The sequence below is a fragment of the Erpetoichthys calabaricus genome, chromosome 1, assembly GCF_900747795.2.
Source record: "Erpetoichthys calabaricus chromosome 1, fErpCal1.3, whole genome shotgun sequence".
NCBI lineage: Eukaryota > Metazoa > Chordata > Cladistia > Polypteriformes > Polypteridae > Erpetoichthys > Erpetoichthys calabaricus.
The window spans coordinates 178,049,882-178,064,248 of NC_041394.2; the positions used below are offsets into that span (position 1 = coordinate 178,049,882).

General features: G+C 37.5%; 1 protein-coding gene across 2 annotated transcripts in view; it reads right to left on the reverse strand.

Moving 5' to 3' along the window:
* LOC114657329 (solute carrier family 45 member 3) overlaps positions 1-13,958 on the reverse strand; it is a 103,340-nt gene extending 89,382 nt beyond the window's left edge. The window contains exons 1-2 of one of the 2 annotated variants that reach the window (XM_051924464.1): positions 13,804-13,958; positions 11,506-11,638 (exon numbers count right to left, since the gene is read on the reverse strand). The gene's annotated coding sequence lies outside the window, so the exon portion shown is untranslated. The remainder of the gene's footprint in view (positions 1-11,505; positions 11,639-13,803) is intronic. The other variant, XM_028809091.2, reaches the window with a different exon arrangement.
* Between the last annotated feature and the right edge of the window lie 409 nt (positions 13,959-14,367).

The following is a 14,367-nucleotide window of genomic DNA, read 5'->3' on the forward strand; positions in this document are numbered from 1 at the left end:
TTAACTGAAGAAAAGAGAGAGATATACTTCGCTCCAACTATAATGTGTTACACCCTACTGCTGGTAACAGGATTCAGTTCTGAGAAAGTGGCAGCACTGACATTCATAATGGCTTTTAACATTAGCAAATAAATTGAAGAGGGGGAAGAAAAATTTTTTATGCATAAACAGCACATTAATCTGAAAAGACCTAAGCATCCTCCAATCTATTATGTATTTATTAAAGTTTATTGATCATTTAGCATGGTAAATTGAAGCAATTAAATGAAACTTCATACTGGTATTTTTATAAAATATAAATATACTACAAAAAAAATATTTAAAAAAATGCTAAACTGTACCTGATGCCAAAAAAAACTACAAACAAAAAAAAACACCAAGTAGGCTTAAAATATTATGAAATAAAAAATTCAATGCATTGATAAAAAAAAAAAAAAAAAAAAAAAAAAAATATTTTTGAGCTTGCTGAATAGTGAAGGTACAGCATGTTCGTGTATTTATAAAAAAAGAAAAAAAACATGGCATTGTTCTGAACACAAGCTTCGACTATCCTACAAGGCCCATCAAACAGCCACAACTCTGGGAATATATTTCCTGCTTTGTCCCTTCAGAACAGATCAGAAAAGTGGAGTTTACACAAACTGACCCACAATGAACATGAACCTTTGCAAATTACTGTAATACTCTACAGCATTCTGATTGGATCAAACAGCAATAAATCAGACTACCCAAAATGGTCTTATACTCAATGTAGACCTGATAAGGTCCTAATAAAAGGTGACTAAAAATAGTGTAAATACCTAAAAAACAGTTCACTCAAAATTCAAATTTCATGTTTATTCCCTTAACACATTCTTCTATATGTGAAGGTAAGTTTTCATCTCTTTTTTTTTTTTTTTTAAGACATCTGTATGTTTATAATGGTGCTCAATGGCCTCTCACTGGACGCTATGAACAGAATGACAAAATCTAAATTTGGCAGAACTCAGTAAACATCCAAGAGAGCAGAAATCAAGGAGGATTCAGTTTTAAATGCTGCTGTTTATGTTTGAGGTGTGTCTAGCATACGGACTCCTACATCTTTCAGGCCCTAGATCAAGGGTGGCAAACTCCAGTCCTGGAGTGCTGCAGGTTTTCATTCTAACCATATTCTTCATTAGTTTTTGCTGCTAATTAACTTCTTTTGCCTTAATTTTAATTAACTTGATTCAGGCCCCTTAGTCATTTCTTTCTGTTTAAATTAGCTGCCAAACAATAATGAGACACAAAACAAGGTGCCACATGACCAGCACACCCGTGCCCATCACACTATCTGAAAATAAAGAAAGGTGAAGGTCTCAGTAAGGTTGATCTCTCAGGTCCCCAAAACATTTTGACAATGTTCTTAGAAAAAACAGAAAATCAACAGTTATGGAAATGTGTGCTGTGTCAGAATGAGAACCATAGAATTAAATAACGAGTTTAACAGCCAGCAAGAATTGGCTTCTCATTAAGAAACTGGTTGGAATGAAATTAGTTGGAGTTTGAAGCCCCAATTTACCTGGTCAACTGTTGACTTGTTTCACATTTGATTTCTGTTTGGCTGTCATTTAATGAAAAAAATAATTCAGAGCACTGAATCCTTAAAAACAGGGCTATTAAAATGAAGGAAAAAAGAAGTTAATTAGCAGTGAAAACTGGTCACTAATTAGGAAAAGGGTTAGAATGAAAACCTGCTGCCACTACGACACTCCAGGACTGGAGTTTGCCACCCCTGCCCTAGATATTTTTCAGTTTAGCAAAAGATAGTCAAATTGTTTTCTTAAAATGTAGTTTGAACCAAAAACACTTTATGGTAGTTACCTGGACCGAAAAGCAGGTTGAGAGTATAAGTGGATTGAAATGCCGGAGTCAAACATGCTTCTGACAGCTTTTAGTAACTTCATTGAATTCTATGTAATCAACATGCTTAGATTCCAAAATTTTCCTTTTCAATATGTACAGTTTTTACATGTCCTGCTTGCATCTATGTGGAGAACACTGTGGTTATGAGAAATACCAGGAAGTAGTTTATTTTTTTTTATCCTTTGAAATTTAATGCAATCTGGACATTGTGTAAAAACTTCAGTAATCTTTATATAGACAAAGTGTGTAGCTAGAGAAACTGCTGGATTGTGTGTCCTTGAATTAAAAAACAAAAATCGGTATCGTAACAAAGAATTTCATACACTGAAGACATGAAAAGCCTTTATCCTGTCTGAATGCAGCTGACTTTAAACATTTAGTGAGCTCTCATAAGCAAGAGAGTTAAACTTTTCATCCTGCTAAAGTGAAGCTAATACATTGCTAGGCATACAAGATTATGTTCATGGTAAGCTGTTTTAAATGTTTTAAGCAAGTTAGGGAGTAAACAGATCAATGAGTTAATTATGTAAGGCAAGGTGACACAGTGATTAGAATTTCTGGATCACAGACTCAAATCCAGCCATGCTCCCACAGTGCTGGCATGGGCTATACTCCAGGATATTCTCCAAAGACATTGTCGTTTGGCTAACTGCAGAAAATAGAGCATGGCTTGAAAGCCAGTTTATCTGAAGGCCGTTTCTGGTCTGGACCACAATGGCTAGATCAGGCTCGGACTTTTGGAAAGTGTGATGCAAAAACATACCACACCTACCGGTGTTGGATACCTAGATGAGAATATGGAAATCAAATTGTTCAGAGGTTAAATGTGAAAGCATTTCATGCCAAACTCCAAACCCCCCCCAAAATTTAAACAGACCTAAAATAACTAACTAAGATTGCCAGTGGATAATAGAAATTTCATCCAGCATCTTCTATTTTTTTCTTCACTTGACAGACCAGCCAGATGTCCTTAAAAGTATATAAATTAAAGCAAATTCAAATGCGGTATTCAAATATATCTAAAATATGATTACAAAATGAACCCAAATGATACAGCAGATGTTTTATAGAACTGAAACTGTCTAAACCCTACCTATGCTAAAAGCAGACACAAACAAAACTAAATGAAATAAAATACTCATAATAACAAAAAACACCACACATACATGACTTTATGAAGAAAACAGGAACAAAAAAAAAAAAATCTCAAAATGGGCAGTCATTGTCGAATTTAAAAAGCTCTTGAAAACTTGCCAATACACCCCAAAGGGCACCTTCAATTCAACTGTTCAATCACTATGTAAAATATGATATTTAAACTACAGAGATTCCATTCTTCATGAGCAGGCAATATTCAGCCAAAAGGCACTACTGGAAAGAGTGCAGAAAGCTCATTTCGCACTGATTCACAAGAGCTCCTTGACAAGTTGTTAATGCCAGTCTTTGAACACTTCATATCTATATGAAAAAACTGCTTAGAAAAGCACAATTTATTAGCTGCTTAAGAAAATTCAATAAACTGCTAGCCGAGTCATTTAAAGTACTAAAAAAAGTTAGTCCCATTTTAAGTCTAGTTGTATATACACCTTTACAGTTAAATGTTTATCTTCAGTCTAAAACAGCATTACTAACACTCCTCAGACAGCATAGACAACTATTTCCCTTATTGCTGTGCATGCTACAATATCTGCTGCTCATTTTTTCCCTAAAATTTAATTAGTAACCTGCCTGTCAAATGCCAGCAAGATTACAGATGTAGGAGCCAAACAGAGCTAAAAAAACAATTTTCCTGCCTTATAATTTAAAGCAGTAATGCTGAAGAAGTATTTACCTCTCCCCACCCCGACACATATCAACCACTGACCCTGTATGCACTAAAATAATGATTCAAAGTTAACATGCTGTCTAAAGAAATAACTTGTTTATGATTTCTGGAAAGAAATAATAATTTGGAAGTCTAAATGGTGTGCGTCTTACTTGCAGAAGCACTTCCTACATGTCTGCATAGAAGCATGCATAATTGTTAACCACTTATGTTGCTATTCTTTCCATCAGAGCCAGTATATAATACTAATTTCATATAATGAACATGACACGTCAGTCATCAGCAATGATCATTATAAGGATTTCTTTGTTTAGTACTTTATTTCAACAAAGTTTTCCTTATATGAACTAAAGACAGCACTACATTTTAAAATTACATTTGCCTTTCTAATAAGTTAATCCTTTATGAAGTAGGTATGTAGATCGAAACGCAGAAATCCTGATTCAGCCAAAAGTGTTCTAGTCTGTATTTTCTGACAATTTTAACATGGCTTACAGTGTTCATTTCTGGCAGATGTTTACCTACAGCATGCACAATTACTTGAGACACGAAACAGGTTTGCCAAAATGCAACAGTATGTACAAAAGCCTGGGCATTTCCAAGGATCTTTAAATGGATCCAATAAATGGCAATTAGATTACAACAACATGCATTCTGAATAAAATCAATTAGTGTGACCCTTTAAAAAGAAGTTAGTAAAGGGCTACATCAACTTACATTTGCAAAAGAAAAAGAAAGAAAAAAAAAAAAAAAAGACATAGGCTGTCCGAATGCAGAAAAAAAAAAATATTGGAAAGAAGTTTAGAGATGCTACATTTTGGCGTGTAACCTATATGAGGTGTGTCAAATATGGCCTAAATGTCAAGACTCTAATACTTTTATTTTTCAGCTTTTACTTTTTTTTTTTAACTTTATGGAATACTATATTAGACCATGTCATAACTTTAACAATTCGCATTCCAAAATAAGTCTTGCAAACAACAACATAATTGTTTCCCCAAATCCAAATTTCTTAAAACACCACTGCAAAGCAGATTTGGCCAGCTTGCAAATGAAAGCAATATCAAACTTTTGTTTTAAAAAGGATTCCTATTCACTGTATTTTGCTTTATCCCCTTTGCAAAAACTTAAGCTAAAATACAAGTAAGCAAACCACAATTCAAACAGCAATCTCATAAGTAAAGGAAACTGCACACGTTAAAATACACTGCAGCAACTTTATAAATAATGCTCAATCATTGTGTTGGTCCAGACACTTACTTTTGAATATTGCATATTTCCAGCAGGCAGCACAATATTAAAGTGATTGTTTCTAATTTGTTATTTCTCCAGAAATCACCATTATTACATTAAAGCACACAAGCACAAACCTACTGTTCATACACGGCAAATCAAAAGTGTGCCAACAGCTATTTATTACATGAAACAATGATATAAATAACTCCCCTAACACTGTCAAGTCAAAGGAACACCCCTAAAGTTACGGAAGATGGCTGCCTATCCAGTGCTTCCTTCTCTCAAGATTCCTGTACACAGCTTTGTTGTACTTGTTCACTCCAATTCTGGACTCTGTGCACCTAGATTTAACACTCATACTGGTCACCAACTGCTCTTGGCTCTTCACTGGAAATCGTTTTCCTTGGAATCTGCTCTGGTCATACCCAAGACACCTGTGAGCTCCACAAGCAGCTTTAAAAGATAGTTATTTGTAAATGTACAGTATAGACTATTTATGCCCTTTGATTTCAGCGGTAATAAGTTTTACTCTGAAACCAGCAAAATCTGTGTGACTGCAGATTGTCATTCTAGTAAGAATGTAACTTATTTGGAATGGAAGACAGAAAATTAAACACCCAAAACACACACATCAATCAGAAAAACATCTGGAAATTACCATTTTGTAATAAGCAGCCAATTATCTCCATTAATCAAGACAATAGTTCCTTTGTGTCATCCATTAGTTACTCTGTTATGTGCCATCATCTCAGCTTTGTGGGAGTTATTATGGAGACTCCTAATGTTCCCAAAAAGACCTAATTTCCAGTTATTGGTGAATATAACTGAGTAAAGGAAACATCAGAAAATAATGGAATCCTTTGATGCACTGTAGCAAAGTTAAACAATTTTCTAAAACTTGATTGAATCTCACAAGGCTCTTTCATCCAGACAAACCTATCAAAACATGTGATGCATTTTGAAATAGTCAGTACTTTGCTTTTATAGAAAGTTCAAGTAATATTATAAAGCCATTATGCATTTTCCAAATACATTTCCACTTTGATACCCATCTAAAAACCCTGTCAAAGTATTACTTTTATTTCGAACGTAATAAGACTTCAAACTAAAGTCATCTTATGCTATGTCATTTACAACGGATAATGATGACTGCACTGATTCTAGGAGTTTCAGATTTTTATTTCACCTTGAAATGCAGGGAAAGTGTAGAGCTGGTTCCTGAACAGATAGATAAGTTTTGTATTTCAGCATTGTGCCAACTGCATTGCAACACCCTAAGTATAAAAAAATGTAGTTCTTGTTTACAGAACATGCTGGGTGCTTGCTTATTTAAGCATATGTATACACATTTAAAATTGTAGCATCAATTCCAGCACTCTCTAATGATACTACAAGAACACTTCACAAATAATTCAACACAAGTCATTGTGTGGGATTTTAAACCAAAAGGCAACAAAAGTTCAATGACTGGTTCCATGAATATGATTTTCCAATACTGTCAAATGTTCTGGAGAGAAGTGCTAACATTGTACTATGTATACATGACAATAAACTTGACAAAACCAACTTCAAACAAACTACTACCAGCTGCATAAAAATGTGTGTGTGTTAAAATGATGCTGTACTACATATGTGAAAGTTCAATGCTGATACATAAAATAAAAAAATGTCTTTATTGGCTGGTTTCACTGCAGATAATGACTACTATACAACATTTCAGTGACTTAAAACCTCTGGCAATCCATTCAGAGTTGGTTTCTGCTTTCTAACTCATGTTGCTCTGATAGGTTTTGTACCCTTTGACCCAGGGGGAAAAAAAATTTTAAAATTAAAAAAAAAGATTAAAGCATGTTCAAGAATGAATAAATAGCAAAATGAAAGAACTCATGGCCTCTTCAAACTATATCAAAACAACACATACATACAAAAAATAATGATGACAATAATAATAATTTAGGGCTTCCTACATGCTGTCTGTTACAAAATGCTACTCACTGTGCGTATGGACTATGCAAGGATATTGTATTCTCACAGCCTTATTCAAATTAAAAGGAAGAAAATTTTACACCTAGTTCATACAAAATGTTACTACGGAAACTGATCTACTGATTAAGATTTAAGTCTTGTTCCCGCTGATCAACAATGCCTGCTGTAGAATGCAGGGATGCAAAAATGTGAAGCAGACTCCCCATATAAACACTAGGTAAACTTTTTTTGCACATGGACAGCAACTAAAAAAAATAAATAACCACTGTAAAAATGATTTACAGGAATAGCAGATACAATGAATGCTGGAATAACTTGTGGTAGGAAAGGCCCAAAAGGGTATTCCATCCCAAAACAGAAATATTTTTTATTTTTCTTAATTGTTGAGTTAATTTACCAGTGATGTTGCAGAGCCCCTACCAGCATAAAAAAGGACCCGGAATTGTCTGCTTAGGCACCAAAGCTTAGTTTCACTATAAGGGTTGCACAGCCATATTGGATTAAGAAAAATGTTAATGTGATATCGGTTATGGAAAGAAAGGAGTCCCAACATATCTAGCAAATGAATTGCCACTGCTCTTTAGTTTAACTGCAGGAAATGCCACACTCTACATTACTTGGCATTATTGTGCATTTGGTTTTAACAACTTAGATCATCTTTTCATCGCATATTTTATTGGTCAAATACGTTTAGGTTCCACTACAAAGACATGAAATGAAAAGAAATTATTAAATCTTCCCATGTTGTACATTTGTATTCCACAAAACATATTGTAAAACAGCACAACAAACTGTGGAACTAGGCTTCAAGTGATTAAATGCAGTGTCACAATTACAACACAGATTCTAAAAATTTTCCTGTGTCATTAAACATTGGTTTTCCTGAATGTTTATGTAAATAACTTTTTAAAAAAAAAAAAAAAAAGTTTTCACCTAGTTCTGAATGCCTTTCATGTCCATGTATAATGGATTAACTGTTACATACTGTATTTAGAGATTTGAATACAGTGCTGAGAGTTAAATATGGCTGACTTGATTTATAACAATCAGGATACAACATAGTATTTCTCCTATTTGTCACGTTCAAGTATTGAAAAAGTGCAGATAAACATATGGAATAAAAGTAAAAAGCACAATCTTAAGAAAATTTGCTTTCTGGACTACTGAAATTCTCAGTTCAGCTGGTTAGGACACTCATCAGTTTGGTGCCATGTGGAAGACGAGACACAGCAGGAACCGAGTTAATAAATGTCATCAACTACATTTTGTATACAAATTCATTGGTGACACAGTCATGAAATAGCTAAAACTGTTGGGTAAGGTTCTCAGCCTTGTCACTGTATGATGTCAAAGCTCTTGCCGTATCAGTTTAAATTTGCCCATTAATACTCCATGCACAACTCCAATATTTAGTGAATTTAAAGCTTACTAGCCAACCCGCGGCGTAGCATACGCCGCATAATCATGCCGCTTTTTTTAATGATTTTTAAGCACAGGGAAAAAAAATTAACATTTGAAAAATCCGTAATTTAATAAACCACCAAGAAAAGTAACATTGCAACAATGCACACTACGAACCAACATACAATCATTGTTCAGTACGCACGGCCTGCTCATGTGCCCGCCCCCAACTCCTCACCTGAGTCGCTTTTGTCTCTGCTACAGTCCACATGCACCTCTGAGCTATGTTGTCTTTTCATTGTTCTTTGCGGTACCGGCTGCTTTTCTATATATAATCCACCAAATCACCTGACCATGGTAGTAGCGTGTGGGGGGGGGGGGGGGGGGGGGGGGGGGGGTGGGGGGGGGGTGGGGGTGTTAGGGAATTGTATACAAAGGGCAGGGACGTAATCAGTGCGAGCGTATGACCCGCACTTACTGGGAATTCCTCATACGTGGGGAACCATTGCAAGCCCCGGTCCCCATCACGAATGGGGTACAACGGCTTACCCTCGCCTGTCGGCACCGGGTAGAAACACGTTGATCCATTCAGTGTAGCGCGCGTGCAGTACCAGACATCCAAGGGCATCACAGACCTGTTAATCCTCAATATCATTTGGCTGAAAGCCACTTGTCTCTCTAAGAAGTTGGACGCCGACCGCTTGGCGATCGCGTAACTATTTAGCAGTAGGGAGTCTCATTCGTTTTCGGAATTAACCAGACAAATCGCTCCACCAACTAAGAACGGCCATGCACCAACACCCACAGAATCGAGAAAGAGCTATCAATCTGTCAATCCTCTCTGTGTCCAGGCCAGGTGAGGTTTCCCATGTTGAGTCAAATTAAGCAAAATTTGTGTGTGGCGAGTTGTTGTGTCCAGGCACATGAGCAGGTACTGTGAATGCCTGGAGAGCATGGGGTGGACGTGTGCCAGGGAATAATGAGTATCTATATATCTTCTTGGATATAGAAAGCGTCTGATGCGGTGTTTGGTGAATTGTTGCAGTTTGTGAGTTAGCAGTTGTGATGGTTTTACACTCCAGTACATTGCGGTGAACGCTGGTAACAGTCAGGCAGGCGTTCTCATCCCATGCTCTTAGAGTTAGTGGGCATGTCTCTATCAGTTCGAGTTGTTGGGCAGTGCTCTGTCATTTGTATCCCACGGTCGGACGACTTGGTGGATTATATATATAGTACTAGGGTGCTGTACCGTGTTAGCCATTATGAATGTAGAGAAAAGCCAAGCAAAATGACACCTTTAATTGGCTAACTAGAAAGATTACAATATGCAAGCTTTCGAGGCAACTCAGGCCCCTTCTTCAGGCAAGATACATCTTGCCTGAAGAAGGGGCCTGAGTTGCCTCGAAAGCTTGCATATTGTAATCTTTCTAGTTAGCCAATTAAAGGTGTCATTTTGCTTGGCTTTTCTCTGGATTATATATAGAAATGCAGCCGAAACCAAAAAGTATAATGAAAAGTCAACGTGGCTCAGTGGTGCATCTGTACTGTAGCAGAGACGAAAGCGAGTTGTTGCGTCCGGGCACATGAGCAGGCACTGTGAATGCCTTGAGAGCGTGGGTGGACACGTGCTCAAGTTGGTGGGCGTGAGTTGGTGGGCTGGGCTTTGTGAGTTGACTGACATGGCTATTTTTTGCGTAGCCCATGGTTGTCTTCTGGTAGTGTGAATGCCTCGAGAGACAGGGTGTCCTTATTTGGTGAGTTGTTGCAGTTTGCGAGTTAAAAGCTGCAATGGTTTTACACGCTGGTAACAGTCAGGCGGGCATGGCTCTGTGGGTTGTTGGCGTATCCCATCGTCTTACCGTTGGTGGGCGTGGCTATATTGTGCGTATCCCATGGTTGTCTTGCCTGTTCTGTCGGCTTAGTGAATTTTATATATATATATTTATTATACACACACACTCACACGTATATGACTAGACCCTACCACAGGCTGGAATCCTATCCAGGATGGAATACTGTCACGCATCCACTTCTGCTGGGATAGGGTTTTAGGTTAACTGCAAACTCTAAACTGCTTTAGTACGATTGATTGGTGCATAGTCACACCACCCTAGGTTTGTGTTTTTTTTTGGTGTACATGTATTCTGAGGATGCCAGGATAGATTTCTTGCAACAGTTTCATGAAATGGTTCATGACTCCTAGTTTACCACCAAATATAGTACATCTAAAATGTTTTTATTATTCACAAATTATACATAAAGTCACATAAAGACATAACCCATTTAAAATTAAAACAGCACAAGGCTACTGATGATGCCCTCCCAGGTTACAACCAGATTGTAGATTATAAATGGTTTACATTAACAATATAAACCATATCTGTGGTTCTGCCTACATTTATAAAGATCTTTTTCAGAACAGTGCCTGTACTTACAAGAGCTAGTCTAACAGCAAGCACTATATTAACACTGCGGAGACTGTGAATTGCAAAGTTATAAAGCCCGAGACTCCTTACTTCAACAGTAGTACAACAGTATAGTTTGATGAGAAAAATTTTCTTTAAAAATGTCTAAACTTCAGAAAATGTCTTCGAAACTTTGTCAGAGATAGTCGTTTTAGTATCGGCTGGACAGCAAAAACTGCTGCTGCTGCTTTTTGTTTTGCTGTTACAACGGTCTAGGATTTCAAGGTATTATACATTATCTTCACAAGGCAATAAGAAGGATATTATTGTTATTAAGTGCCCCTCCCTTGTGCCTTCTGGGCATCCTTTTTTTAAAAGGCAACAAATTAAAAATGAGTACCTGCAATCTTTAAAGGACTCCAATTTTATTTTCACTGCTGTTCTTTATTAACTAAAATGACCTAACTTCCTAAGTAATGTTTAACTTCTTTGTAAACTTCACACAATTTTATTGGCACCATAACTAATCATGGGGATTTCCCAAGTCAACAATACCAAAAGATGGCAATATAGCCAAGTGTGCAGAAAATTAGATCAATTACATTGATACAGACTGAATTACATCCTAGAGATGCACTTCTCATGTACTGTATCATTTTTACTTATTCATGCCTTATAGACCTACCAGAGATGTCACAGGGGGCAAACTAAAAAGTTTGTACGAAGACTAAAACAGTTAAGAACAATTAAAATACCTGCATTACTCACTTAATCAGTGGCACCACAATTAGTGTTGCTCCCTCACAGCTCTGGGAGATTAGGTCCAAATAGTGAGCCAATTACTATAAGTACAGTATGGAGTTTGCACATTCTTCCAATGTGTTTGCTTTCTTCCGATACGCTGAAAAACATACATGTTGAAATGACTGGCATGATCTAATTGGCCTGGAATGAGATAGTGTGTATGTGTGAGCCAAGGAGTATGAGACCAAGAATAAAACACACCTCACTTTCTTGGGTCTAACACACAACAGCCCTAAACATTACTCCAATGTACCACCACGTACTGCAGGTAAAACGTTTACTACACGATCTCTCTACTCCTGAGTCAGGTTAGTTTCCTCCATACGTGTCCTAAAATGTTCCTTTTTACAACTATTGAGTTTGTTTTTCATAGGAACACTATAATGCACAGCCACAGGTGCAAAAAACAATGCAGAGAAACACCTGCTTGGCGGTCATTAGCACACAAAAACAAAATTCTAAATTCAGCAGATTGACTCCATTCTACTTTATTAAAGACTTAATTTTAACAATGTCTTAAGAAAGGGAAATACAAGAATAGTCTAAACACTGAAAATATATAACACAATTAAATGAAATCTCTTTATCCATAACTGAGAATTTATCACTGAAAGGAAAATTAGCCAGAATTAAAGCCATGACCCTTTGTTTAATACACTTAAAAGAATCCAAAGAGTAGCACTTCATATGAGAACTCATAGTTTGAAGATCTAAAGACACTAAGTTGTCTATCCACTTTCTAACCCCACGTTTTTCCTGGTCAACATTAATTAGGGGGCAGATTATTCAATTAAATTCTGTTAAATTTTTCTATTAAAACTTTTTTTGCAATTACAATGTGCATGGATTTAATTGTTGCAGTTTTACATACTAGAAGCTGTACTGGTATTCTACCCTAGTGACAGTGGAGCTGAACTATAAATCTAAATGCTACAAATTTCACCCTCCAGCACTTGTTTAGAATATACAGACTGGCATCCAAAAACGCATATCTGAATCACTGATGGGGCTCCCTTTTGTGCAGATTCTGCATAATCTCCCGGTTTTCATGCAAGTTTTGCACCACATTCCAAAAACATGAAGCTGGCAACAGTAAATTGGTGTGAATGACTGTGGATATGTGCTTACAGGGACTATACAATGCATTGGTGTCCCACCCAGCATTGATTCTTGGCTTGCCCCCACTTATGCTTGTACAAGCTGTATTGCCCTGTTGTTCTATTCTGGGAAAAAAGAATTAAAAGGATTCACGGTTTGATTGTATAAAGTATAGCAAAAGAGAAAGGCATGAAAGGCGTTTCTTGAGAAAGACATTACACAAAACAGCCCTTTTGTCAGCAATAGCATAATGGTACTTTGTTTAGTAATAATACATTTCAAAGAACACTAGCAATGCCTATACTGTATCACAAATACCTGTGTTACCCAACCCGATCACAATGATAGTACGGTTAAAAAATAAAAAAAAATCTGTCATAAAATAAATTTACAACAACTTCAAGTGTAACAAAATCGGTCATAGTAAAATTCAAGCACATATTACAGATAAGAAAAAATAAGGCGGCTTGTTCCACTGCCATCGGCTTTAGCATGGTGACGGCTGGCAAGGACTAACTTGTTGAAACACAGTGACCCAATCAGCGGTCAGCACTGTCTACCGGCTACGAAAAGTAAGGTGATAAGCAGGATTTTATTCGAGACCATCTCCATAAAGCCGTATTCAGTTAAGTTTAGCTTGACGAAGTGTTGTTGGATTCTTCTGAAAAATTACGCGAAGTGCCTGAAACTTCGCCTGAGAACACAACATTTCGCGCATGAATGAAATACTCCTGAAAGGTTCAACGAGACCTCTCCAAGTTCGATGTTCACAAGAGTCACCGTCCTCAGATTCGAGTGCTAACGAATATGTGCAGCCGGCAACGGGACGATGAAGGGCAAAAGAAAGGAGCCCTGGCGACCCCCCGCGGAACTCCCAAGTCCGCCCGTGTTCATGCTCGGTACACGCAAGTTCACTCACCGTACTAAGATAAAACAAAGACAAAATTATCCGCAGGTTCCCCCATTAAAAATGTATGAAGGCACACGTAAACAACACGTTTGTACCTAAAACTATTCACTAAATAAAAGTACTGCAGGAAGCGGAAGCGGTTATAATGCGCTAGTAAAAGTTTCTTTTTCTCTCTGTCTGCTCCCCGAAGTTCCCTCCGCGAGCTCCATCAAAAGAAAAACGATTCGTGACAATCGAGGTGAAAATATTCTTACCTGACGAGCGCCGGTCTCGAAAATCCATGCAGTCGCGGCCACCCTCGTATCCTACTGTTTGTCCATGGGCCAACTTGTGGGATGGACTGGAGTGACGTGGAGAGATTCCCCTGGAAGACGAGGAAGCCGCGGGATACAGGCGAAGCGGCCTTAAAGAGGACGAGCGCGCATCCGAGGCCAGGAGAGGTCATCCCGCGGGAGCGCGCAATCTCCATGCGTCCATTACGCGATAAAGGAGGTGCGTGTGGAGGATGATGTCAATTTTACAATCTTCATCATCTCCTGGATTTACAGTTTTTATTGGTCCTAAAAGTAAATGTCCATAAGATGAACAAATCTTAGTATCATCCTAGTGCCAACTTTTCCATGAATAAATTGCATTCGCGACATGAGTATAGGGAGTTTGCATTTGAAATAGAAAACGTACTCACACTTCAGTCGCAGTATGTGCTGATCTGCGTCTGTGTACATTATACAGCTTGTACTGCACTGACAAAAAGAAAGCCACACTAAAAACAAACCCATTAACGCCATGCCACACTCAAGAAGCAACCTCGCTGGTCA